The following is a 27,607-nucleotide window of genomic DNA, read 5'->3' on the forward strand; positions in this document are numbered from 1 at the left end:
CCCTCTAAAATCCATTAAGTTAATTTAGTCCATGATGTTGGGCTCCATCTGTTATAACTGTCTCTCTGGGCAAGGAGGATGGTACGAGGTGTTGGACTGTTCCATGTTGAAGCCAGTTCAAGTCCTATTACAGCTGCACTGATCTGGTTTCACCAGTCAATCTTTGTTGGTGTGGCAGTTGAAGAAAAAAATAAGGTTCAAATCTTCCAATCTAGAGATGGTAGAAATGGATGCCACAAGATTATCCAGTGTCTCCAGGGCGTGGGTTCAAATTCTACCATTATCACCAAAGACAATATACAGCATTATGTAACAATAAACATCACTTAATTTATTGACTGTTTTCACCCAAAATCAAATCCCCTTGAGGCACACATGAACTTCCCCATCTTCCCGCATTACCCACCAAGTGCTCCCAGGCCCTTGAGCAAAAACAATCCCACGAATGGGTTTGCCTTTGCCTGAGGCAGGAATGACCCAAACTGTCTTCCCAAGCATATTTTTCAGGTGCACTACAGGAACTTTATCCCCCTCTACAGTACGCAAAAGATTTGACTGAGCAGGACCAGCTCGAGTAGCAGATCCTCTGGTATTAACCAACCAGGTAGCCTTTGCTAGATGTTTATCCCAATGTTTGAAAGTTCTACCACCCATTGCGAACAACTGCAGAACAGCAGGGACTGCATAATTTGAATCTTCCACGAGATGATCCCCGGTTTGCTCATGGGCCTGATCTGTTGATGGGTCTTGGGCAGTATGCCAATCCTCAAGTTCAAGCTCAGTGGCCCACCATAGTATTAGATCAGGTAAAAAATGTAGGCATGCAAGCCATATTGAAAACTGCACAATTAGCAGAGCCAAAACAGCGTTATACGGCAATTAAGCAAGGTCCAAAAGAACCATTTTTGCCATTTGTAGAAAACTTGCAACATGCTGTTGCTTCTCAAGTGTTTGACCCTCACCTGCGTGACATGCTAGTAAGGCAACTAGCCAAAGATAATGTTAATATTGATTGTCAAAAAGTAATAGAAGGATTACCAGGTGAACCCAGTTTAGAAGCAATGATATCAGCCTGTGACAAGGTGGGCACCGTGGAACACAAACTAACAGTACTAGCTGCTATGCAAATGAAATGTTATTCTTGTGGTAAATTAGGACATCGTAAACAGGACTGCCCCTCCAAAAAACAACAAGCGCCACGACCTAAACTGTCCTCAGCGATGATTCCTTGTCTTCGCTGTGGAAAGAAAGGGCATTTTGCAATACAATGTAATTCTCGTTACAATAAAGAAGGTTTTCTCCTACCACGCCAGGGAAACGCTCACAAGAGCGCGAGGAGGTGCGCAATGACACAAGTACCTCAGGTTGTTATACCAACCGGCCAGCCTTATGTGACCAATTATCAGGGAGGACCCAGGGATCAGCAGGGATGGATGTATACACCAGTGAATCAGTAACCCTAACCAACCATGGAGTGTTTAAGGTCCCTTTGAATGCTCAGGGGCCAATAGGGAAAGGCCTTAGTGCCTTACTAATAGGTCGATCTAGTACTACTTTACAAAAATATCCAAGTACATGTCGGTGTTATTGATGCAGACTTTACAGGTCAAATATGTGCCTTAGTTTCTACACCTGTGCCTCCTGTTACAATTCCAAAAAATACACGCCTTGCTCAACTTGTGCCTTTTGTGAGTTGTGTTCCCAGAACAGAGCCTAGGTGGTGGGGTGATGAAGGATTCGGCTCCACAGGAAAACCTCACGTATGTTGGACACAAGAGCTATCTTCACAACGACCCAACCTGACCTGCACCTTGGCGTTATCGGGAGGCACTCCTGCAGAAGTGAGACTGAGCGGTCTTCTGGATACCGGAGCAGACGTAACTGCCACCAAAGACTGGCCACCTCAATGGCCTCTGGTAAATAATGCAGCAGGAGTTGTAGGTCTGGGGGGCGTGACTAATAGCTACTTGTCTGTAAAACCTATACAGATCAAAACGCAAGAAGGACAGACAGACTGCCACCATCTGCCCATACGTTGCCACCGCACCGTTTACTTTGTGGGGTCAAGATTGTTTAGGACAATGGGGAGTTCGTATCACCACGGATTTTTAACTGGGGCCACTGTACTGCAGGGAGTGAAACAGCCTACCCTTGGTCTCACTTGGTTAACTGACATGCCAGTATGGGTAGATCAGTGGCCCCTGCCCCAAGAAAAGCTGTATGCCCTGCATGAATTAGTTACAGAACAGTTACACGCAGGCCACATTGAAGAATCACATAGCCCATGGAACACTCCTGTAGTTGTGATAAAAAAGAAGTCTGGTAAATGGCGATTATTGCATGACCTGCGTAAAGTCAACGCAGTGATGGCCCCTATGGGGGCCTTACAGCCAGGATTGCCATCTGCCACCATGATACCAATGGACTGGGACATTTTAGTTATTGATCTGAAAGATTGTTTTTTTACCATTCCTTTAGATCCAAAAGACAAAGAAAAGTTTGCTTTTACAGTACCATCTAGAAATAATTCTGAGCCCACAAAACGGTACCACTGGACCGTGCTGCCTCAGGGCATGAGAAACTCGCCAACCATTTGTCAATGGTTTGTGGCCCAAGCCCTGAGCTCTGTGAGAGACAAATACAAGGATGTTTACTGTTATCATTACATGGATGACATTCTGCTGGCAGCACTGTCAACAGAACTGCTGGACGTAGTTGGAAAAGCTGCCAGACATAGCTTAGCAGAGTTTGGATTGGTTGTAGCTCCTGAAAAAGTTCAGAGACAAGAGCCTTGGAAATATCTGGGCATGGATGTGATGAAAAGAACTGTGTCTCCACAACCTATCAAATTAAAATTGGACATAAAGACTTTGAATGATGCCCAAAAACTTGCAGGAATGCTAAATTGGTTACGGCCTTATTTAGGCCTTACTAATGAACAAATGCAACCTCTTTTGCAACTTTTAAAAGGAGACACAGATCTTTTAGCCCCAAGGTATTTAACGCCTGCAGCCTTAGCACTTGTGAATGAAGTTGAACAATTGATCTCTTCGTGACATGTGTGGCGTGTAGATATCACACTTCCTTTAAGTGGTTTTATTTTAGTGGACCAATCTTCCCCTTATGCTACGTTGGCCCAATGGAACCAGGCTTGGGAAGATCCGCTGCATGTACTTGAATGGTTGTTTTTGCCTTTGCAGCCTAAGAAAACTGCTGTTGAATGGTATGAACTTGTTGCCGATTTGATCATAAAAATCCGAAAAAGATGTTTAGAGTTGACTGGAGCTGATCCCTGTACAACAATACTATGTTGAATGGGCGCTGTTAAATTCTGCTGCACTTCAAGTGGCTCTTGCCAATTTTCAAGGGCAAATTCAGTGCCATCACCCACCTCATCCACTTCTGAAAATGACTGTACATCTAACTTTGCAGCCACGGCAACTAAGTCAAAGACAACCAGTTGAAGGTGACACAGTATTTACAGATGGATCTGGGAAAACGGGAAAAGCCGCAGTTGCTTGGAAAAAAAATGGGCAATGGCATTCCCAAATTGTATATCAGGAAGGATCCCTGCAAGTTGTAGAATTACGGGCTGCGGCTTTGGCATTTCAGTATTTTCCAGGCCCTCTTAATCTTGTTACTGATTCGGCATATGTAGCAGCCCTCCTTCCCAAGCTAGATATGGCTGCCTTTGGCCATGTCAACAACCCCAAGCTTTTTGCAATTTTGACTCTAGTTTGGGAAGAGATTCGGAAACGCCATTCTCCGCATTATGTTATGCATGTTAATAGCCATACTTCCCTACCTGGTTTTATAATTGAAGGCAATGCTAGAGTTGATGCTCTAGTTTCTGTGGCTCTGTCAGTGCCTGTTCCTGATGTCCATCAGCAAGCCGTGTTAGCCCACCAATTCTATCATCAGAATTGGCGATCCTTGTATCACCAGTTTGGCCAGAAGGGTCTCTCTCAGGCTGCTGCACACAGTATTGTTGCAGACTGTCCAGACTGTCAAAATGTTACTCCTGTGCCAAATTATGGAGTTAATCCTAGAGGCCTTCAAGCTTTACAACTTTGGCAAACAGATGTAACTCATTGCAATGAGTTTGGCAGACAAAAATACGTCCATGTTACAATAGATACCTATTCTACTGCAATGATTGCTACTGCCCACACAGGTGAGACCAGTCGTGACGTCATTCGGCACTGGCAACGCGCTTTTTCTGTGCTCGGTGTCCCTCTTGAAATCAAAACAGACCGTGGACCTGCCTATAGTTCCAGGCCTGTCGGTCAGTTCCTTTCCCAATGGGGTATCTCCCACAAATTTGGAATTCTCCATTCCCCTACGGGCCAAGCCACTGTTGAACGCATGAATGGTTCTCTTAAACGCCAGCTTGAAAAACAAAAAGAGGGAATGAAGGGAATGACTCCAGAAGCACGATTGGAGAAAGCATGTTATGTTTTGAACTTTCTGAAAATCTCTGCCGACTATGTGGTGCCTGCCATTGTGCGACATTTTATGTCAATTGGTGACAAGCAGCAAAAGCATGAAGGTGTCTTAGTACGCATGAAAGACCCTCGTACCGGGCATTGGTCGGGACCGCATGAATTGTTAACATGGGGGAGAGGTTATGCTTGTGTTTCTACAGATGAAGGTCTACGATGGATACCTGCTCGCTGTCTACGGCCTGAGCTTAGCGTGCCGGATTGTGGGAGCGCTGCTGCCGCCAGTCAACCCAGCAACTAATGTGTGGCCTCCTTACTGAACCAGTCCTTGTTTGGTGTGCCCTTCCTTGAAATTGACTTGCAGACATTGTTGGAAAAAAGTGAATGTATGCGGAAATGAAGAATCTTACTGAAAGTCTTGATATTTTCGATAATTGATTACCTCTGTATAATGTTAACCCAAAAGAAGTCAATATTGTTTGCACTTTGAATGTCGATACCTTGTTTATTAGACAGTTAAGAATGTGAGTCAAATTTGCCACCATTATATACAAAACAGAGCAACTATTGGCTTTTGTTGTTGGCTCAAGAACATGGCTGTGAGGATTTTGATGGTATGTGCTTCATGGATTTTAGGCGCCCCATTGCAGCAACATGTTACCAAAATCTGAGAAAATGTCAGCCATTTTGGCATCCATTCACTCAATTGGCAGTATTGTTTGGTTGCTATTACTTTGGTTGCCGTCATGTTTGCAAGGGCCCTGCAGAACATGGCAAACCTGGTACTAGCTGTTCAAAAAACAAAAAGGGGGAATTGTTGGGGTCTGCAGCGGGTCTGCAGACAAGTTAGTTGACTTCAAAGACTTAGCCGTGTACCTTTAAGACAGCCACAAACTGTCAGGTCTGTAAACAGGATGTGAAGAATCGGAACTTAGAGCCACAGCATACGGGCACCTACAGCAACAGCAAATAGCAAGCAAGAAGAAGGACACAAAAACCTATCAGGGTCTGACACCTGCACTGTCTAAGATATATAAATAGTTTGTATAAACAATAAAAGCCATTTTGTTCGAACCCAGCCACGCAGACATAGTGTTTCTTTTAAGTCCACCTCGACTTGCGTCACCACAGTAAAGTATAGGCCATCTTTCTCGTTCAGCAATATCTAAAGCCAACTGGATAGCTTTCACTTCTGCAAACTGGCTCGATTCACATTCTCCTTCAGCAGTTTCTGCAACTTGTTGTAGGGGACTCCATATAGCTGCCTTCCACCTCCGATGCTTTCCTACAATACGACAGGACCCATCAGTAAACAAGGCATATTGCTTCTCATGTTCTGGCAGTTCATTAAACAAAGGGGCTTCTTCAGCACGTGTCACCTCTTCCTCTGATGACATCCCAAAATCTTCACCTTCTGTCCAATCCATAATAATTTCCAAAATTCCTGGATGATTGGGATTTCTTGTCCGAGCTCCTTGTGTAATCAGTGCGATCCACTTACTCCATGTAGCATCAGTTGCATGATAAGTAGAAGAAACCCTCCCTTTAAACATCCAGCCCAGCACTGGTAACTGGAGCGCCAAGAGGATCTGTGCTTCAGTACCAATCACTTCCAAAGCAGCTCGAACTCCTTCATAAGCTGCCAATATCTCTTTTTCAGTTGGAGTATAGTGGGCCTCAGACCCTTTATATGCCCGACTCCAAAAACCCAAAGGTCGTCCTTGAGTTTCCCTAGTACTTTCTGCCAGAGGCTCCAGGTAGGGCCATTCTCCCCGGCTGCAGTGTAGAGCACATTCTTTACATCTTGCCCAGTCCAAACTGGCCCAAGACCTGCTGCTTGATCTCTAGTTTAATTTTTTCAAAGGCTTGTCGTTGCTCAGAACCCCATTTAAAATCATTCTTCTTTTGGGTCACATGATAAAGAGGGCTTACAATCAGACTGTAGTTTGGAATGTGCATTCTCCAAAAACTGATGGCACCTAAGAAAGCCTGAGTTTCTTTCTTATTAGTTGGTGGAGACATAGATGTTATTTTGTTGATCACATCCACTGGGATTTCAGGACGTCCATCTTGCCATTTTATTCCCAAAAACTGGATCTCCCTTGTGGGTCCCTTGACTTTACTTTGTTTTATGGCAAAACCGGCTTTCCGAAGGGTTTGGATACTTTTCTCCCCTTTCTCAAAAACTTCTTCATGCTGAATCGCTCCATATAATGATGTCATCAATGTATTGCAGATGTTGTGTAGCTCCACCCTGTTCTAGTGCAGCCTGGATCAGTCCATGGCAGATGGTAGGGCTGTGTTTCCACCCCTGGAGCAGTCAATTCCAGGTGTATTTGACACCTTTCCAAGTGAAGGCAAACTGTGGCCTGCACTCTGCAGGCAAAGGGATTGAGAAAAACGCATTTGCAATATCAATAGTGGCATACCACTTGGCTGCCTTTGATTCCAGTTCATACTGAAGTCCTAGCATGTCTGGTACGGCAGCACTCAATGGCGGCGTGACTTCATTCAGGCCACGATAGTCCACTGTTAGTCTCCATTCTCCATTAGACTTTCACACTGACCATATGGGGCTATTAAAGGGTGAGCCGGTCTTTCTGATCAATCCTTGGATCTCTAGTTGGCTAATCAGCTCCTAGATGGGAATCAGGGAGTCTTGGTTGGTGTGGTATTGCCGCTGGTGCACTGTGGTAGTAGCAATAGGCACCTGCTGTTCCTCAACTTTCAGTAACCCCACCACAAATGGGTCTTCTGAAAGACCAGGCAAGGCAGACAGCTGCTTAATTTCCTCTGTTTCCAGAGCAGCTATACCAAAAGCCCACCGGTACCCTTTCAGATCCTTGAAATACCCTCTCCTAAGATAGTCTATGCCAAGGATTCATGGAGCTTCTGGGCCAGTCACAATGGGATGGTTTTGCCACTCATTCCCAGTCAAGTTTATTTCAGCCTCCAATACAGTTAGCTGCTGAGACCCCCCTGTCACTCTAGAAATACTGATTGGCTCTGCCCCTTCATAGCTTGATGGCATTAAAGTACATTGTGCACCTGTATCTACTAAAGCTTTATATTCCTGAGGGTCTGATGTGCTAAGCCATTGGATCCACGCAGTCCAATAAACTCGGTTATCCCTGTCCTCCACCTGGCTGGAGGCAGGGTCCCTCTAATCCTGGTCTAGGGACTCTGCACTAGGACAGCTAGCGGCGTGAAACGGATATAGCGTGGAGTGGTTTCACTCACGTATTGCCAGAATGGGTTACAATTCCTTTTCACAGGATCAAGAGTAAAGTCAGCCCTATCATTCTGACTGGAAAATTGTCCTCTGGAGAGCGGAACAGCAACTTTCCTGGAAGACTCTTTATTTGTGATTGTTTTTCCTTGTAGTTCATGCACTCGTGCCTCCAGAACTGAGGTAGGTTTTCTATCCCTCCTCCTCATGTCTTCTCTGTGGTACTGCAGATAAAACCACAGAGTAGCTTGTGGTGTGTATTTTCTATATTCTTGTGGATAACTGGCTAGCTGAAAAAAAGTCTCATAGACATAGTCCAGCTGGCTGGACAAAAATGCACATCGCTCTCAGCTTATCTGAAGTAAAGCAAAATACACTGTCTTTGGCTGTTTTTGTTACACAATAACAGGAAGATTTCGGTGGGAAAAGAATGTTGCAGGTGGGAACAGAAAACTACAGAAGAGAAACTAGGGGCGGGCTTGGTATTTAGGCAACGAACCAACAATGAGCTTAACTTTTGTAATATGTATGAGCTAATTATAACAAGGCATAAAAGGTGACTGTAAGGTACAATAAACGAAGTCTGCTGATCACTCCTATTGAGCGACTGTGTCTTCCCTCCGTCGCGACAAATGGCGCCCGAACAGGGACCCTAGAGAGGGCTGAACCTGCGAGCCACGGTTCGACGGAGATTCGGGTACCGGTCCTGAAAGCAGCGCAGGAGGCGGCAGGGCACAGTCCCCGCGCCCGGGAGCACCTACAGAGGGTCCCGCCGGCCACGTGTCGCCGAAGTCTCGCAAAGGCTGCAACAGCGCTGACGAAGGTATGGAGAGACAAGCGACGTACGAGTCGCTCATATGCTTTTTAGAAAAGCGGAGCGTTCGGGACATAGATTGTAACAAGGCATTACCCGGGTTATTAGCGTATGGGATAGCATCCGGGACCCCCGCGGCAGCGGCGAGCGGCGGTGCGCGGCCCGGCAGGGCCCTTCCCGGCCGCGGTTTCTCTCCAAGGCGGCACCACCCCCACCCCACCCCCACCCCCGATCGGCGCCATGGCGATGCAAGCGGCCAAGCGAGCTAACATCTGGCTGCCCCCAGAGGTCAATCGGATCCTCTATATTCGGAACCTGCCGTATAAAATCACAGCGGAGGAAATGTATGATATGTTTGGGAAATACGGACCTATTCGACAACTCAGAGTTGGAAACACTCCTGAAACAAGAGGAACAGCTTAAGCTTCTCAAGGAAAAATACGGAATTGATTACAAACCCACAAGAAAAAAAAAAAAAAAAAAAAAAAAAAGTGCTTCAGATGTCCCCTACAAGAAATGGGTTTCTGCCTTGAACTAGCAAACATCTCTGTGCTTAAAGAGAAGCCTTTTTGCCTTGATGGAGATAATTTATTCTGTATTTTATATTTATGCTGTATTCTGAATGTGGAAATTGGTTGGGACTAGGAGGCTGGCTTAAAGGCATTTTGCAAACGGGATTATTATTTTTGATCATTATTGTAATAATAGTTTTTTGATCAAAACCATCCAAAATTATTTGTAAGCATTAGGCATATCTGAAGAGAATGCCTTTATTTGAATCGGCAGTTAAGGTGTAGTTTAGTCTGATGCTGTGGTTTTATCTGCTTCTGGTGAAGTTTTGAAGTGATGAAATCAGAGATACTAAGAGTTATGAGGTAATAAGGTAATAATCTAAGTAAGGGTGCTGTCTTTTATATCTACAAGTGCAATATGCTTTTATGTAGCAGAGAGAAACTTTAACAATAATGTTGCTTGAGCGAGATGTGCATGTGACAACTTGGGAAAAGGGACATCACAACTGGAGTGCAACAGTGTTTCTATGTCTGGCAGAGTGAAATCTTTCAAGACCTGAGTTTAGACAGTCTAAAATAAATTGTTAGTATTCAGAAACCCATCTTAAGCCTCTTTTGCTTACATAATGTTATGGAAGTCAACTGCTATTGTAGACAATTAATGATTTTTTAATACATATTAACAAATACTACTATTTTAACTTGAGGCAGTTAAGTGAGAAATACTCACGTGTAGCATTTGAGGGAATGTCAGCATAAATCGCACTTACAGTAAGACTGTATTTTTAATTACTGTACTCGTTAAGATTCGATGATGCCATAAGGCTAAGGCCTTTTATCACAGATTGGTTCTGAACTAAAAGGTGTGTGCACATGTAGATATGCACATTTGTGTTATTTTCCTTAATTGGCTACAAAATAATATAATTAGGTTGGGGACTAGATCTTGGGAATTTGTCTATTATACTTCTGTTTGTTAAGGAACGTGCATAACATACAGCACCCATGTAGGCTTGGCTTGTGGCATAGTTGTCAAATTTAGCATAGACATTCAGACAGATAAGCAACGTACTCTTCCTGTGTGTATCACCTACAAGCCATTATGGCTTAGTGTGTAAATCTGCATGTAACTATTGAAAAATCCCCTTATGAATGTATATAGTTTAGAACTAATTTTTTCCCTTTGTTAATTCTTTGATATCAATGAGGTATTCTTCAGAAAATGTATGGACTAGTTGGTTGCATAAGGGCAGTTGTTATTTGGACAGAAAATTGTTAATGGTCAGGGATTTTCCACTAAAATATTTGCAAATATTCCTAGTCAAACATCAGTTTGGTTTCTTTTTGGGTTTTGAGCTTGCATTAGTCCATGTTCAGAACTTTAAAATTACCTTTGAATTTTTTAAACTTTTTATATCACTGGAACAGAAAGAGCATCTAAATTAAAGCTTCAAGCTAACTTTATTTTTCAGGTATTTCAGGAATTATACTTCTGAACTGAGATTTTATAAGTTGGCTGTGTATTTTCCTGTGTTAAAACGCTGTTATTGAAAATGGTCAACCAAGCCTATGTCGCCCAAAATAAAAACGGGGGAATTGTGGATAACTGGCTAGCTGAAAAAAGGTCTCATAGACATAGTCCAGCTGGCTGGACAAAAATGCACATCGCTCTCAGCTTATCTGAAGTAAAGCAAAATACACTGTCTTTGGTTGTTTTTGTTACACAATAACAGGAAGATTTCGGTGGGAAAAGAATGTTGCAGGTGGGAACAGAAAACTACAGAAGAGAAACTAGGGGCGGGCTTGGTATTTAGGCAACGAACCAACAATGAGCTTAACTTTTGTAATATGTATGAGCCAATTATAACAAGGCATAAAAGGTGACTGTAAGGCACAATAAACGAAGTCTGCTGATCACTCATATTGAGTGACTGTGTCTTCCCTCCGTCGCGACATATTCTCTCCTCCAAACAGAAGGATGTCTACGGTTGATAGCTGAGGTACGAATCTGTCTTGATGGAGAATCAGACCTATCCTTGTTAAGCTGGTGGACCAGTTTCTCTACAGCTGAGATGATGCAGGTAGAGACACTATCTTCATATTCTCTGAACTGATGAACCGCTTCATCCATTGTTGGTGGTGCAGTTTCTGACCAACCCATTACTGCCAATGAGTTGGCATATGCTGATGGTGCGCTCTGTATCAATTTCTGCCACATCGGTCGTGTGTATGGGACTTGATCAGGATCTATGGGTGACTGTGGATTGTTCAGGTTATAATAGATCATCTCTTTCACAGCTAATTCTCTCAAGTACTGAATACCCTTCTCTATTGCAGTCCACTTGGTTGGGCGACATGTAATATCCTCCTTGTAGGGATACCTTTCCTTCACGCTTAACAGAAATTGCTTCCAGAGGCTGATGGTTGCACTCCTTTTCCAATTGCCATATCAATGCCCCTTTCTCTAGCAAGTGATCCCAGCTGCTTGGCTTCCCTACCCTCCAACTCTATACTATTAGCCCCACTATCCCAGCATCGAAGCAACCAGGTGATAATGTGTTCACCTGGTTGACAGGCATAATCTTTCCACATATCCTGCAGTTCACTCAGAGATAGGGAACGAGAAATTACCTCTTGTTCAATTTCTTCATTGTGTTCCTGCTCCTTCATCCTCCTTTACCAAACGAGTTGCTTTCCGTTTCCATTTCCTTTTATCTACAGGGGCCACTAACACTGACGCCAGTCAGTCTTCTGCATCACTTGTTTCAAAAATCAAAGTAGCTGGAATGCCTGCCATAGGGGTTAGAGTAGCTGCAGCACCGGCTGCGGGGGCTGAAGCAGCAGCTGGAGCAGGGGCCGTAGAAGCTGGAGCAGGGGGCTGGAGCAGGGGCTGCTGAAGTGGCTGGAGCAGGGGCCGTAGGAGCTGGAGCATGGGCCGCAGCGGTTGCAGCAGCTGCCGCAGGAGCTGGAGCAGTATGTTGCTTAAAATTCCACCAGATCCAGGACACGAAGACCTAATTCAGTATTACTATCACTAGGCTCAGAACTGACACCATGGAGCTGCCATCGGACCAAAGATACTCAGAGCCTCCTAAAATCCTAAATGTTTCATTAATTAGCCCTGAGGGGAAGGGGGAGGTATAGACCCCACCCACAGGCTGACTCTCTGGGAAAACAAAACCAAAGGTGCTGTTGTTGGCATTCCCCCGCAGGGTCCAACAGACAGACAGAGGCAACAACACCGAGTGTACACACCAGATTAGTTTCATAACCAATGAGCCCATCATATTGATACTATATAGTACAACACTAAAATAACTTTACTCCAGGTCACAATATAAACAAACAACGCAAAAGGGAGCACATACTGTAAATAAACTAGATAATTCAGCATTGAGATCATGGGCAGCAAATTCAAAAACAGATAAGCCACCATCGTAGCCAATTACTATTAATTTAATACAATGAATACTGCAAACAATTTAATCTAACACAGTCTGATTAGACATGTTGTTATCTCAACCCTTCGTGCCCCAAGTTGGGCGCCAAAAAATAGACTGTCGTGGTTTAACCCCGGCCAGCAACCAAACACTACCGGCAACCAAACCTCACACAGCCACTTGCTCACTCCCCCCCACCCGGAGGGGTGGGGAGGAGAATCAGAAAGGAATTTAAAACTCGAGGGTTGAGATAAGAACTATTTAATAATTTAAACAGAATAAAGATATAAACCCAACAGTAATAACAATAACAATTAGGATGGAAAGGTGGGGAAAAAGGGTAAAATCCAAAGGAAGGGAAAAGGAAAAAAACAAGTGATGTACAGTACAACTGCTCACCACCCACTGACCGATGCCCAGCCAGTCCCCAAGAAACGAGAAATGATCCCCCCCCCAGCTAACCCTCCAAGTTTATATACCAAGCATGACGTCCCATGGTATGGAATACCTCTTTGGCTGGTTCAGGTCAGCTGACCTGGCTGTGTCCCTTCCCAGTCTCTTGTGCTCCTCCAGCACTCTGGATGGCAAGGCCCAAGAAACCAAAAAGTCCTTGACTTAGTATAAACATTACCCAGCAACAACTAAAACCATCAGCGCGGTTATCAACATTGTTCTTATATCGAAAACACATCACTGTACTAGCTACTAAGAAGAAAATTAACTCTATCCCAGCTGAAGCCAGGACAATGTTTTTGCCTTTGTTTTGGAGGAAGATACATGCATTCACTTTGGAAAATTACATTACTTAAGAAACTTACTTTCATAAAAGTATTTCAGAGACTTTACAACCACCTTAAAGAAATGACAACAGTTGAAACCAAGTTTTTAAATGAGTCAAACCAACCATTATAAAAACTTATTTAAAATATTATGTTAATTTTTAGTACAGCAAAGCTTTTGAACATACGGTTCATTAACCTATATTCTAGAACAGTGCGAAACAACAGAGACCTATAGAATTAAACCATTAAAGAAGCTGGGGATTGAGGGATTGAATAATTCATATGCTGACCAAAATGTCTGTGGCAATAGGATAAAATTCCTTTCACGAAAAAATATATACTTAACACATTAAAATTTCAACAATAGAGAGAACATTTATTTCTTTATTCAAAAGCTGGAATTCTTTTGGCTGTAAGGATACCAGGACTTTTATTTGCTGACAATGCTGCTTTTGTTTTAATATCTGAAGAAAGCAGGTGATTGTTGTTGACGCAGAAGGCTCAGACACAACTTATACGACCAATGTGATCAAGTTAGTGCCACTTTATTAATAGACTCACAGCAATTTATACTCTACAGGTACTATTAATAGACCCATGCCAATTTATACCCCCAGCTAAAAATACACACGCTACGCACACTTTGTTATGTAAAAGGTGATAGGTTAAAACTACTTGTTCACACGCTTCCACCTCCCCTATGATTGGTCCCCAGTGTGGTGCCCACACGTTGCTCCCCCCTTGTGCAGGCATCTTTCTGTCCAACTCTCTTATGTCTCTGTGAATACACAGTTTCTTTGTCTTCCTTGGCCTTGCATATGTCCTTCACAACACCGGCAGCTTGTTACAGCTTCGGCCTGCTCGGCCTGCTACTACAACAAAGTTACTTGGTCTGGATTGCTCATAATATGTCCGTTGTCTTCCAGCCACTCCACAATTGTGACTGACCAATAAACCCCTATAATGGAAGAAGTCTCAAAGGGGATGGGCAAGGGTGATGTGCCCATGAAGCTCAGGGAATAATGCAGGGTGTGACTGACCACAGCTGTTGCAAAGAAAGCTGGCTTTATATCAACACAAAGGGGACTTTTTTTAGATAAAGAGCTATCAACAGTTGAGTGGATCAACCGACTATATCACAGTTGGGTGGATCAACTGGTGACATAAATATTTCACCCTGAGTTAGCCAGACCAACATGGGGGGAGTGTATACATGACTCAGCCCAACATAGAGCATAAAGCCTAAACAACTAACAAAAGAATTTCTAAGAGAACAACAGGCTTGAGCTGGCTTCAACCCATGTATTCCTTCCTAGTGATTGGGGATGCTCAGCATCGTGAAGGTGAGCACATTATAGAGACCGGCAATGGCAATCACATTGGTATTGTGATTGAACTGTGTATGGCAATTGCTATATTTTGCTAAGTGTAACTTACATTTGCATTGTGTTTTCAGTATATTTTGTATGAGACTGCTAAATCAGAAATCCTGTATAACATCAAGTATTGTCACGTAAGTAAATTTGATATTAAACATTGCACTCTCCACAGGTGGAATATCTAAAAGGATATGGTCAGAGAGTATTGGACTCTGACAGTGACACATGTTTTTGCCACACTGCAGGCAGAGATAAATCATCTCTGCAAAGAAGATAAGAAGAAAATGTGTTCATATATGAATATATGTGCTAAACATGTATTTCTGCAGAAATGCATATACATACTACAAGGGAGAAAGCCTTGCCTTTGGCTTATATATCAGTAAAAAGGAAAGAAAAAGATAACTCTATTTGCATGTAATCAAATGATTTAGCAAAGACATGCCTCTGTGATCTTTGTCAAGAAACTTTTGAGATTTAGATTCTGAGTTTCCTATTGACACTGACCATTATTCCCAATATAATTCCTCAGTACTCATCAGAATTTGCAGTCTATTCCACAGGGCAACTGAGTACACTTCCTACTATCAAGGCTCCTGCCTATGCCAGGGTTATGCACATAACAGTCCTGCAGACTCCAGAGAACACTCACAGTCTGAGCTGACGTGCAGCAGGACAAATTAATAATTCTAATTTTTGTGTACTTGATTTAACTTGCTCAAGAACCATCCTTACCTATATGTTGTAGTTTAACCCCAGCCAGAAACTAAGCACCACACAGCTAGTCATTCACTCACCCCTGGTGGGATGGGGGAGAGAACCAGAAGAGTAAAAGTAAGAAAACCCATGTTTTGAGATGAAGATAGTTTAATAAGCAAAGCAAAAGCCACACACACAAGCGAATCAAAACAAGGAATTAATTCACTACTTCCCATCGGCAGGCAGGTGTTCAGCCATCTCTAGGAAAGCAGGGCTCCATCGTGGGTAATGGTTACTTGGTAAGACAAATGCCATCACTCTGAATGTCCCCCCCCTTCCTTCTTCTTCCCCCAGCTTTATATGCTGAGCATGACATCATATGGTATGGAATATCCCTTTGGTCAGTTGGGGTCAGCTGTCCTGGCTGACCCCCCTCCCAACTTCTTGTGCACCCCCAGCCTACTCACTGGTGGCATGGTGGAAGAAGCAGAAAAGGCCTTGACTCTGTGTAAGCACTGCTCAGCAATAACGAAAACATCCTTGTGTTATCAACACTGTTTCCAGCACAAATTCAAAACATAGCCTCATACTAGCTACTATGAAGAAAATTATCTCTATCCCAGCCAAAACCAGCACAGAGTCTGTTATAGACCACCCAACCAGGATGAAAAGGCAGATGAAATATTCTATAAGCAGCTGGGAGAAGTCTTACAATTGCTAGCTCTTGTTCTTGTGGGGGACTTCAACTTACCAGATGTCTGCTGGAAATACAATACAGTGAAGAGGAAACAGTCTAGGAGGTTCCTGGAGTGTGTGGAAGATGATAACTTCCTAACACAGCTGGTGAGTGAGCCAACTAGGGGAAGCTCCCCACTGGACCTGTATGCAAACAGAGAAGGACTTGTGGGTGATGTGATGGTTGGAGACCATCTTGGGGACAGCGATCATAAAATTATAGTTTTCGATTCTTGGAGAAGTAAGGAGGGTGGTCAGCAGAACTGCTACTTTGGACTTCCAGAGGGCAGACTTTGGCCTGTTTAGGGCCCTGGTTAACAGAGTCCCTTTGGAGGCAGTACTGAAGGGCAAAGGAGTCCAGGAAGGCTGGACATTCTTCAGGAATTAAATATTAAAGGAACAGGAGACTGTGCCAAAAGATAAGCCGGTGGGGAAGAAGACCAGCTTGACTGAACCTGCTATACCACTTAGACACAAGTCTATGGGGCCAAATGGGATCCACCCAAGGGTACTGAGAGAGCTGGCAGAAGTGCTCACCAAGCCACTTTCAATCATTTATCAGAAGTCCTAACTAACTGGAGAGCTCCCATTTGACTGGAGGTTAGAAAATGTGATGCCCATTGACAAGAAGGACCGGAAAGAGGATCTGGGGAACTACAGGCCTGTCAGCGTAACCTTGGTGCAGGGGAAGGTTATGGAGCAGATCATCTTGAATGCCATCACGTGGCATGTACAGGACAATCAGGTCATCAGGCCCAGTCATCATGGGTTTATGAAAGGCAGGTCCTGCTTGACTAGCCTGATCTCATGACAAGATGACAGTGGGATCAAGTGCACCTTCAGCAAGTTTGTTGATAACACCAAGATGTGTGGTGCGGTCGACATGTTGGAGGGAAGGGATGCCATCCAGAGAGACCTTGACAGGCCTAAGATGTGGGCCAGAGTGAACCTCATGAAATTCAACAAGGCCAAGTGCAAGGTTCTGCATGTGGGTCAGGGTAGTCCCTGGTATCGATACAGGCTGGGCTGGAATGGATTGAGAGCAGTCCTGAGGATAAAGACTTGGGGATGCTGGTGGATGAGAAGCTCAACATGGTCCGACAATGTGTGTTTGCAGCCCAGAAAGCCAACCGTATCCTGGGCTGCATCAAAAGAAGCATGGCCATCAGGCCGAGGGAGGTGATTCTGTCCCTCTACTCAGCTTTCATGAGACCCCCACCTGGAGTACTGCATTCAGCTCTGGAGCCCCCTACATAAGAAGTACATGGTTCTGTTGAGTGAGTTCAGAGGAGGGCCACAAAGATGATCAGAGGGCTGGAGCACCTCTCCTATGAGGACAGGCTGAGACAGTTGGGGTTGTTCAGCTTGGAGAAGAGAAGGCTCCAGGGAGACCTTATTGCGTCCTTCCAGTACCTAAAGGGGGCTTATGGGAAAGGTGGAGAGGGGCTTTTTACAAGGGCATGTAGTGATAGAACAAGGGGGAATGGCTTTAAACTGAAAGAGGGGAGATTTAGATTAGATATTAAGAAGAAATTCTTCACTATGAGCATGGTGAAACACTGGCACAGGTTGCCCAGAGAGTTGTGGATGCCCCATCATTGGAAGTGTTCAAGGCCAGGTTGGATGGGGCTTTGAGGAACCTGGTTTAGTGGAAGGTGTCCCTGCCCATGGTGCTGAGGGGGTTGGAACTAGATGATCTTTAAGGTCCCTTCCAACTCAAACCATTCCATAATTCTATGATGCACTTAGTGGATGAGTGAAAGGCTGTGGATGTTGTTTACTTAGACTTTAGTAAAACCTTTGACACTGTCTCCCACAGCATCCTCCTGGAGAAACTGGCTGCTCATGACTTGCATGGCTGTACTCTTCACTGGGTAAAAAACTGGCTGGATGGCCAAGCCCAAAGAGTAGTGGTGAATGGAGTTACATCCAGTTGTTGACCAGTCACAAGTGATGCTCCCCAGGGCTCAGTACTGGGACCAGTTCTGTTTAATATCTTTATGAATGATCTGGATGAGGGGATTGAGTGCACCCAGTAAGTTTGCAGATGGCACCGAGTTGGCGGGTGGTGGTGTTTATATTATTGAGGGTAGGAAGGCTCTGCAGAGGGATCTGGACAGGCTGGACCGATGGTCCGAGGACAATTGGATGAGGCTGAACAAGGCTAAGTGCCAGGTCTTGCACGTGGGTCATAAGAAACCCATGCAATGCTACAGGTTTGGGGGAGAGTGGCTGGGAAGCTGCCTGGTGGAAAAGGATCTGAGGGTGTTGATTGACAGCTGGCTGAATATGAACAGGCAGCCAATATGAGCCAGGTGGCCAAGGCAGCCAATGGCATCCTGGCTTGTATCAGAAATAGTGTGGCCAGCAGGACTAGGGCAGGGATTGTCCCCCTGTACTTGGCACTGGTGAGGCCAAATCCTGTGTTCAGTTTTGGGCCCCTCACTTCAAGAGGTATATAGAGGTTCTGGAGCAATGAAGCTGGTACAAGTGTTTAGAAAACAAATCTTATGAGGAGCAGCTGAGGGAACTGGGTTTTTTTAGTCTGGAGAAAAAAGGAGGTTGAGGGGAGACCTTATTGCTCTGTACAACTACCTGAAAGTAGGTTGTAGCGAGGTGGGTGTTGATCTCTTCTCCCAAGTAACAAGTGATAGGATGAAACAGCCTCAAGTTGTGCCAGGGGAGGTTTAGACTAGATATTAGGAAAAGTTACTTCACTGAAAGTGTGGCCAAGCACTGGAACAGGCTGCCCAGGAAAATGGTTGAGTCACTCAAAGGTATTTAAAAGACCTGTAGACCTGGCACTTAGGGACACGGTTTAGTGGTGGACTTGGCAGTGTTAGGTTAACAGTTGGACTCAATCTTAAGGGTGTTTTCCAACCTAAATGATTCTATGACATTTATCTTAGTTATTATTTATGAAGCAAGAATATTTTGTGTAATACTACAGATCACACTGAAACTAGATAGGACATGTTAGACTAATTTGTGTTAAAAGTTCTGCTTTCTCTGCCTGGGAGTTTTAGCCTTCTGGTTCTCTACAGTTAAGACAGATGGAAATTGCCGCTAAGAGAAACAGGCCCTACCCAGTTGTCCTGGTTTCAGCTGGGATAGAGTTAATTTTCTTCTTAGTAGCTGGTGCAGTGCTGTGTTTTGGATTTGGTGTGAGAACAATGTTGATAGAATGTGGATAACTGGCTAGCTGAAAAGGGTCACATAGACATAGTCCAGCTGGCTGGACAAAAATGCACACTGCTCTCAGCTTATCTGAAGTAAAGCAAAAATACACTATCCTTGGCTGTTCTTGTTACACAATAACAGGAAGATTTTGGTGGGAAAAGAATGTTGCAGGTGGGAACAGATAACTACAGAAGAGAAACTAGGGGCGGGCTTGATATTTAGTCAACTAACCAATAATGAGCTTAACTTTTGTAATATGTATGAGCCAATTATAACAAGGCATAAAAGGTGACTGTAAGGGACAATAAACGAAGTCTGCTGATCACTCCTATTGAGTGACTGTGTCTTCCCGCCGTCGCAACAATAGAACACTGATGTTTTTAGTTGCTGCTGGGTAATGTTTATACTAAGTCAAGCTCTTTTCAGTTTCTCAGGCCCTACACTTCACTTTCGGCTTCTTATCACCATTTTATATTCAGGCAGCTTCACAATGACTTCTCAGTTGGAGAAAGTTTCTTTAAAGACTCTTCAAATCTTTAAAATAGAACTTTTACTTATGGTGCTAAGTTGTTGCAGTCTATTTATCTTTCTCACAACCCTTCCAAAACACACCATATTGTCGTCTTTTGAAAAACTATTGGAAGTCTACTTGCACTGCTCAAACTCTGTTTGTGGTACTACTTAATGGAGCTCTGAAGCAGGCTCCTAAAGAAAAACATGGTGAAGAAGCTACAATCTGCATTCTGATTGTAGTTCCATGGAAATGCCTCAGCAAATAATGTTGATCAAAAGTACTTTTATCTAGAGAGATTTCCCAGAAAAAAAACAGTTGAAAGGAAGAATGTGAAAGAGGAGGGAATAGTTGGCATGTGAGAGGGGAATGAATGTGAGAATCACACCACACTGCAGATATGAAGGTAGTCATCTGAAGTAACATATCAAAAGCATGAAAGTACTTAGGCCATTTTTTACACATCAGTAATTACTTCCACTACTGAAACTTGCTCGAGTATTTCTATGCTTTAATGTCAAGGCACAGTCTTCTTCCTAACCCATATTTACATATATTTATAGTTCAAATCACAGTACTATATCAATTAGAATAACCATATGTGGGAAAATCACCTTGAAGGGGGGAATTAGAGAAAAATTGGGTCCTAATAGAAGCGAAGTATTACAGAAAGCTTTTTAGGGTAAAATACAGCTATCGCCTTCAGGATGGTTGGCATGCATGGAATCTACATCATCACAGTTCCCTAAGCAACACACCCTGCCAGCTCAGCACATGCTGATAGGAGTGACAGAAGATGGAGAGGAGTGGAGACCCTGCGGCCATGCTCTGTCACGCTCCCTGCAGGGATGGGAACTTGATGTCACCACACAGCTGATAAGCTGCATACCAGTTGTCACATGAAGAACCCATGAGATGTCTGTGGCTGAGCCAACCATTGAGGCAAAATGAAATAATCTCATTGTAATACTAACACACACCTCCATCTCAAAGTTACCTGCCTCCAAGGTACTACTACACCTCACTGGGCACATGATGCCAGTTAGTAATAACAATATGCATGACTAGAGTCACTCAAGCGCCACCTAAATGTGATGGAAATGGACTAGTCCTAAACTGAAATAAGTCCAGGGCAGGGGGGGAACTGTTGTCTAAACTCCCGGATTACCCAACTCTGATTCAGTGTTCACAAAGCTAGGTCAAACTGACTCACTCTCTAAAGTTGTTACGAATGAAGGGACTTCTAATCAAGGTAGTCAGCCTTGGGGAGCATGAGAACAGATAGTGAAAAGAACACTGTTATCTAAGTTATGCAGAAAGAAACCTTCAAGTGAGGGTAGTTCTGGCTATGAGAGGAAACAGGATGATAAGGTGTTGCAATGCACTGACATCAACAGAAAATTAGTTGAAAATAGGACAAAGATAACAGTGGTAGTGGGAGATCGCAAGCTCCAACACAAATTCCGCCCCCCCCCCCCCCCCCCCCCGAAAGAGGGCAAAACCCTGCTTGAGGAGCACATGTAGTTAGTAGAGAACTTCAGTAGTGCTATCTCAGGATGTGTACTAATTTGCATTAGAAGTGAGAAACTGGTAAACAGTCCTGTGTATGATGAATGAATATGCAATATACTATGAAGTATAAAACACAGACAGAAGAGGGGAGAAGTAGGGGAAGATGTAGGACAAGGTTTCAAGGACAAGAGTCCAAGTACTGATAGCCTGATGAATAGACTTGTTAGAACTTGTAGGGCACAAGCCCTGGGAACAAAGGAACAAGCTAACTGCAGACCCCTGAGCCGTTACAGTTGAGGAGGCAACCAGACGGACAGAGAAACAAGTAGCCCGATAAGGGAACGGATGGCGCCGATATGTAACTTTGTTAATCAAGAAAGCTGCGTAGAAAGAAACTCCCTAACTTTGGAATAGAAATTATTGCTATGTCAAGATAAACTAATAAGTTCCTATTGTTCTAACGGTGTGCCTTAAATATCAACCAATCAGTGTTTTTTACGCTTAAGATTTAACCAATCAGTGTGTAATATGTAGAAGGTAGAAACGTATATAATTGTAAGAAAATCACTAATAAATGGACATTTGCTTGCATCAGGCTGTGCCCCGTCTCTTCATTCGCCGCAGGAGGATTCCATCGTAACTCCTGGGATCAGTTGACGGGCTGAACCTCTCTTCTCCCCCATAGGGACGCCTATTGGGTAAGAACTTTGTCTTATGCATGCTTAATAACTAACTCACGCTAGCTGTTATTAGCGGTTATAGTTTAGTTGTATGTAGTTTGGTTGTATATCATTTCAGGTTTGCTTTTGCAGACAGTCCCTATCACCTGCAATCACGAACCTTAATTTGCCACAATTTTATATTAAGAAAGAGTGTTATTCTGTAAACTGTTAGTATTAATCCTTTGTGGGTGCTAGCAGTTGCTGGCAGCAGGTAACATATTTGAATAAAGTGGGAAGACCCACTGAGGGGTCCCCCTGATACTGTTGGTGTGTTTCCCTGAACAAGTCAGTCAAATTGCCCTCTGATCCAGTGAGACTGTTCAGTGAAGGGTCCCTGTAACGGGACACTGACGACAGACTGGTCGGGCACAAGGGTCTCAGCTTTCCTGGGGCACTAATAGACAGATCAAACACCTGGGGTTGAGAGGATTCCCCCCCTCCCCCCCCCCTTTTCATGTGACACCATAAAAAATATTTACTTACATAACAATTGTTAACTGTACTTGAATGTTCTTTCAGCAACTCATTTAGCCTAATCCGACGATAAGTCTGTATTTAAAATGAAATTTGTTAGGAAGATCTTTTTTTATATATATAAACTAGAAAAAAATAATTTAACCAAGAAACAAAACCCAATTGTGATCAATTGGTATGTGTCATTTATAGAAAGCATATACTTTATCCCTCAGTTTGGTAACTTGTTCATTTGTCTGAGATATCTATGGTTCAAAGGCCATGAGAGAAAAAAAAAATGGTAAGCTTAGGAACGTGCAAATAAGTGAAATACTACAAAAGCTACTTTTAAGATAGTCCCTTTACTAATGATATCGTCCTTCACAACTGCTGGAAGCAAGAGCCCCCTAAACTCTCTCCAAGGTTTGTTTAACTATTTCCTGTAAGCTAATAGGAAGCCACTGTTACAGAAACCCCACCTTTGTTTGGCAAGCCTCTCTCTGTAATGGACCTCCTTTTTATACTACTGTATCCTTGCTTAGCATCTTAAGCAGCTCCCCACCATTCTACTACTGATGACTTCTCAAACTTGTATTCATACAGTCATTTTCAGTTTTCTCTTTCACATCAGCTATAGTGCTTGTTGCAGCAAACATTTGGAGTTAGCCATTTCTTATAGTTCTGTTGTTCTCAGGTCAGCTGAAGTTTTGTTAGCCTGCTGGCTAGTGTCTGCAGAAACAAGCTATCAATCAGCAGACAAAAGAATGTGTTGCTGCAAGTATCTCACTGAAAAGTTTTGGGGTTGTTTGTGGACATCAGGAACAGCAAAGAATTAACTAGTTCATTAACTATAAAGATGCTGCTTTCCATGAGTTATTCATAAAAGCATCTATGGAAGATAATAACAAGAATCAGCTTATTATATCCACAAATGCCAGTAGGAGGAGAGGAAAAAAAATCAACATTTAGCATAGCTATTCAAAGAATACAGCACCTTTGTTTTGTGAAGCTCAAGTTCATTATCTGTTATCCTCCAGGGTTCACTCTCCTTCATTTTATCTACAACTTCTTGCTCTTTATCATCTTCATGAAGTCTGAATGCTTCTATCATTTCTTCAAAAGCTGCAATACTGGAACAATAAAGAGGACAGCCATATTAAAACAAATATGGTACTAGTCAGTATATCAGCAACAACCTTCATGCTATGGGAGAGAGGAGTGAGAAGAGTGGCTGGAAAGCTAGCTGGCAGAAAAGGACCTGGGGTTGTGTCTTGGTTTCAGCTGGGATCAAGTTAATTTTCTTCCCAGTAGCTGGTATAGTAGTGTGTTTTGGATTTGGTGTGAGAATAATGTTGATAACACACTGATGTTTTTAATTGTTGCTAAGTAGTGTTTATACTCAGTCAAGGACTTTTCAGCTTTTCATTCCCTGCTAGAGAGAGGACTGGAGGGGACACAGCCAGGACAGCTGACCCAAACTAGCCAAAGGGGTATTCCATACCATAGAACATCATGCTTAGTATATAAACTGGAGGGAGTTGGCCAGAGCCTGCCAATCGCTGCTTGGGGACTGGCTGGGCATTGGTCAGTGGGTGGTGAGCAACTGTACTGTGCATCACTAGTTTTCTTTTCTCCCTTCCCTTTGGATTTTGTTCCTCTCCCCTTCTCCCCCCTTTTCATTATAATTGTTATTATTATTATTGTTTTTATTTTATTTTATTTAAATTATTATTATTTTTTTATCTCAACCCTTGAGTTTTACCTTTTCCCCAGTTCTCTCCATCCCTCTGGGGGTGGGGTGGAGGAGTGAGCAAGCAGCTGCGTGGTATTTAGTTGCTGGCTGGGGTTAAACCATGACAATGATCTCTCTGTCCTTGTATCAACCCATAAGATTTTTCATCTTACTTTTTACCCCTGTCCTGCTGAGAAGGGGGAGTGAGAGTACAGCTTTGTAGGGGTCTGGCTGCAGTCCAAGGTTAACCCACCACACAGTCTAAAGACCAGAAATTAAAAAAAACCAATGTTATAAAATAGAAAGTTCTAGAATCATAAAATAGTTATAGCTTATTTAATTTCTCGCGTTTTTCGGGAACTATGTTATAGGACCTGCTTTATCAAAATTCTTAAGAACAAAATATTCTAAATTCATGAAATAAATGAAGACTTCACCTTACAATCAGTTTTTTTGGGGTGATTTTTTTGAGACTTACTTTTCTATCTTTGGCTTAGTATTAATATCTCCAAGGATGATGATGTCTGAGAAATCTATCTGAAATTTGCTGAGCAAAGTAGCCATCCTGCATCAGAAAAACAAGCCTTTATACAGTGAGCATTTCTTTTATAATTTACAAGGTAGTCAGGCACTTGGTACTAAAAACACTAGTTTGAAAACAAAAACAAACACCACCCACACCACCCCTCAAGTGTGATAGAAGTAGAGGGGAAAAAATCCCTGTTTGAACAGAACTATTATACAAATCTGCCATACTGCTACAGATCAACATACTTCGGAAAATAAATTTTTAAAAGCATAAAATAAGAGAAGAGCCCTTCCTTAAAGCCCACCCCAGAAAATATTTGAGGAACAGAGACGACATTAGTGCCAGACAACATTACAGAAAAATTAGTGTAACCTGAGGTATCTCATTCAACATAATTTGGGGGAATGGAACTATTCTGGTGGAGGGAGAAGAGAGTATGATTAAACCTCTGCTACAGAACAATTGAAAGAAGGCTACTTGTAAGAGAAAGTCATCTAATGTATACTATGTTAGCATTTGAAATAAAATTTTTAGAGGCAAACTTACGCTCTTCTGTTATGATCAATACTGTTTATTTTTCCACCAATGAACACTCTGATCTTACAATCTTTCCACTTTTTCTAGGTTGTAAGAAGATAAGGAACTGTCCTGGTTTCAGCTGGGATAGAGTTAATTTTCTTCATAGTAGCTGGTGCAGTGCTGTGTTTGGCTCTGATGTGAGAACAATGTTGATAGCACACTGATGTTCTTAGTTGTTGCTGGGTAATGTTTATACTAAGTCAAGGACTTTTCAGTTTCTTGGGCCCTGCCAGTGAGAGGGCTGGAGGGGCACAAGAGACTGGGAAGGGACACAGCCAGGACAGGTAACTGAAACTAGCCAAAGAGGTATTCCATACCATATGACATCATGCTTGGTATATAAACTGGGGGAAGAAGAAGGGGGGGGGGACAGGACGGGACGGGACATCCAGCATTATGGCATTTGTCTTCCTGAATAACCATTAGGCATGATGGAGCCCTGCTTTCCTGGGGATGGCTGAATGCAGGAGCAGGCTGGAAACTAGGACCATGCGTGGCAATCAGTTAGCTGAGGGGAATGTGCTTGAGCTTGTCTAGACAACAATTAACATGATGAGACATGTTTACAGAGCACAGGGGAGTGGGAGACGGATGGCGCCAAGGAAAGGTAACACCTTGCTGTTAATTGCTGGTAGTTAACCACCAATCAGGGATTGCCTAGTATGCAATGCTTAGCTTCAAGAACCAATCTGTTTCAAACGCGCAGCTTCTGAAAGTGTATATAAACTCGTGCTTCTGTACAATAAATTGACATTTGCTTGCATCAAGCTGTGTCCCGTCTCTTCATTCGCCGCAGCTGAACACCTGCCTGCTGATGGGAAGCAGTGAATGAATTCCTTGCTTTGCTTTGCTTGCGTGTGTGGCTTCTGCTTTACCTATTAAATTGTTCTCATCTCAACCCTTGAGTTTTACATTCCTTTCTGATTCTCTTCCACATCTCTCTGGCTGCGGGGGGAGAGAGCGAGCAGCTGCGTGGTACTTGGTTGCCAGCTGGGGTTAAACCACGACAGGAATCAACAGTGTCAAACCTGCATTTTGACCAGTTTAGGAACGTATCAGAAAACATAGTATCTTCTAAGAAGAGCGTTTAATAGTACAACTTTGTAATCTATGTATGGACTGAAAGATATCTATCAACAATTAATTCAAAATCACTTCAATATTGTTTTCCAAACACTTGTTGATAAAGTACAAAGTACATTGCCTCCATCATCAAAGAGCCATCGGACATCAATATTGCTTTTGCCTTGTTTCTTTTGAAACTGGGTACTAACATGAAGAAGTCTTTGGTCAGCCAAATTTAAAGGAGAAGATGGGCCATTTGAGTGGAAAAAATATCTAATGGCAGGTTATTTTTTAACTGTTTTGCTTAATAACCCCAAAGCCCAAATGCAACATCTTAATATTCTGTGATATCTGTAAGTTGAAATAGAAGTAATTTTAAAATTTTCTTTTTCTAGACTCCAAATTTTGATTGAATAGATATATACTAAGCTATATTTAGGGAGTTCACAAACTCACAAGTTCAGCAGCTACAGATTTAAACCTTCAAGTCATCTAGCTGACATTTGACAAATAAATAATTTGCAAGAACTTTACATAGTCATTTGCCTGAACAATTTAACTAATATCACATACATACTTCAGAGCATTAGATCATGTGCTGTTGCATTGCTCTTGCATGACAAAAATCTTACTCCCCTGAGAAACATATAGACTCTAATTTATAAATAAGAACCACCTCCTAAGCACTGTTCTTCATTCCTTAAATCCATTTTTCTTTAAGCATCTGGTCAATAGAAAAGCTAGCTCCCACTGTTGAAATTCTATCTTTTGTAGAAAGTACTGTTTTACATGTGCAAGGCTCTGAAGCACAATATAGACTAGTTTTGTGTAACCAGGACAGCTGTTGTATCTAATGTATAGATACTTATTAAAACAAGACTACAATGGCATTTTCAATTAAATACATATAAATATATAAAAGAACTCTAGAAAAAAACCTAACTAATTTCCCTTAGCTTAAATCTGCATTTGAACAAGAAACATGAGTTTGATATTCATCTCAGTCCTTGCCTTCTTTGGAATTTTTAAATTCAGAGTACATCTGTGACTGATTTAAATTACTATACTACTATATTGCATACTGGGACTTCTTCCAAACTGCCATCTTGTACTTCAGGCTGAAATCTCACTTTCCATTATTAAAAAATAACAGCTTCTAGCTGTCAAAATTATGAAGTAAATGTCAAAAGAGTTGGATGTATTTTAGTTGAGGCAAAAGTATTTGCTTAACTTTCAAAAAAAGACTAAAATAAACCAAGAACTGCTTAATTCATCCTAATTAATCTCTATTC

At 42.7% G+C, this 27,607-nt stretch overlaps 1 pseudogene; it reads right to left on the bottom strand.

Annotated features, from left to right (window-relative positions):
* Positions 1-5,140: 5,140 nt before the first annotated feature.
* The window catches only part of LOC121080443, a 111,992-nt pseudogene continuing 89,525 nt past the window's right edge, over positions 5,141-27,607 (bottom strand).

This window comes from Falco naumanni, chromosome W (genome assembly GCF_017639655.2).
Source record: "Falco naumanni isolate bFalNau1 chromosome W, bFalNau1.pat, whole genome shotgun sequence".
NCBI classification, from domain to species: Eukaryota; Metazoa; Chordata; class Aves; order Falconiformes; family Falconidae; genus Falco; species Falco naumanni.